This window comes from Euprymna scolopes, chromosome 26 (genome assembly GCF_053919585.1).
Source record: "Euprymna scolopes isolate OS-2025 chromosome 26, ASM5391958v1, whole genome shotgun sequence".
Classification (NCBI taxonomy): domain Eukaryota; kingdom Metazoa; phylum Mollusca; class Cephalopoda; order Sepiida; family Sepiolidae; genus Euprymna; species Euprymna scolopes.
The window spans coordinates 6713021-6714891 of record NC_136507.1 but is presented as its reverse complement, the minus strand read 5'-3'; the positions used below and the strand labels follow the sequence as shown (position 1 = coordinate 6714891).

The following is a 1871-nucleotide window of genomic DNA, read 5'->3' as shown; positions in this document are numbered from 1 at the left end:
TTGTTTAGTTTTTGCTGAATAATAAATATAAATTATAAAGGAATATATATAAATGTATGTATGTGTGTATGTATGTTTGCAATTGTACATTATTTATTCCAAATAACTTAGTCTCCGCTCAACATAACCTTTTTTTAAGTATAAAATAAAATGGTAAATTTGAAACCGTAAACAGACAGCCATGTTTTTTGCTGTTTTGAAAACTTTTGAAGAGGAACTGGTGTGAATAATTTATAAATGATAAAGAGCGACTATAAAATTCGTTTCTCATAAATTAATGTTTGTGACACCGGACGTCGGACAAGTAAGTTAATATTTAGATGATGATGATGATGATGATGATGATGATGATGATGATGATGATGATTTATTTTATTATAACCAGTTATCGATTTCCATATCGATTTAAAAATTTAGCAAACATATTGTTATAGAGTCGTTTCATATTTATTATTTTCATTTCAGGTTACCGTAAAAAATTTCGCAAACGTAAACCATCCACTTTCTGAGTTATCTATCGATTTTAATTTTACTGGCAGTTTAAAATGAATATTTTATAATTGTATCTTCAGTATCAATAATGGAAAAATAAGTTTTAAACAAAATAAAACAATAAAGTAATAAAAGGATTGCTTATGGAATCGGAAATAAGTACTAATTTTACTGATTCCTCTACCCCAAAATGTTCTATTTTTTCCGATTCCAATTAATCGTCCCATATCGAAATTGTTTCACTCTATATAATATAGAAATTAGTCACATTAGGAATATCTAAAGGTATTTTCGTATAGTTTTGGCAACTTTTGTATTTGCGTAGTTTTTGATTAAAGGGGTGTAACTCATCTTAATTTATATTTGAGAAAACCGGAAATGACGTAAACAATCGTCACTTTCTCGCTCATTCTATCTTGTTTTATGTTATATATAAAACTTTATTAAAAAGTTTACTGGTATTTCCTAATTCATTTTTATGACTACACAGTTTCACCATATGATTAGACAAGGGAGATAATTGCCACGTTCTCGCTCATTCTACTGTTTTATGTTGTATATTAAACTACATAAAAAAAAATCTACAATAATTTTCTAATCCTGTTTTATGGCTAAACAGGTTCCCTATATGATTAGAAAGTAGACGAAATGAAAATAGTTAGCATTTTACTCTGTTTAGCTGTGTTTGATAACTTCTTATTAAAGTGAGACCATCGATGTTATGAAGCCGGTCATAAGCTATAACCTATGTACACTTTACAACTACAACCGTCCTCGTCTCGGGGTTGGGAGCTTGTTCAAGGAAGTTTAACTGAGGGCAAGACTGCTGACACCAATGCAAGTTAATCTATCGCACGGCGTCTTCCGTGAGGACGTTGGTGCAATTTTTGGAATTTCTCAGAATAGAGAAGTTTAAACTTCAAAATTAAAAATATGAAATTAATTTTTATTGACACTTATATTTTGCAATTTGTTCAAACATATTTTTATTATTCAGAATCTATAAATTAAGGAATTGTTCTTTTTTAGCTTAATATTTCGATACTTAAGTTTTTTCGTTCATATATACGTTAACGTATATTTAAAATCATTAAGGAAAACATAGGTTTACTAAAAGAAAGAGTAATATAACGAAAGTACTCTCAATGCAGTTTTCCATGTAAAACGCATTTCTATTGTTTCCAAACGCATGTCAATATTTTGAAAGCGAATAAATATCACTTAACAAACTATCAAAACAGGTTTTTTACATTAATATTAGGAAATAGTAAAAATAAATGGTGACATCCTTGTAACTCTCGGTTTTTCCTAAATTTTGTTCTTTAATACTCGCAGTCGTGAAGCGATATTTCTGACAAATAGAAAAGAAAGAATTGTTG

General features: G+C 28.6%; 1 non-coding gene across 1 annotated transcript; it reads left to right on the top strand.

The window, feature by feature from the left end:
- The first annotated feature begins 1259 nt into the window (after nt 1-1259).
- LOC145248555 (U4atac minor spliceosomal RNA) lies at nt 1260-1387 on the top strand. Its single transcript, XR_013863376.1, has one exon. It is a non-coding gene; the product is annotated as a U4atac minor spliceosomal RNA (small nuclear RNA).
- The last annotated feature ends 484 nt before the right edge of the window (nt 1388-1871 follow it).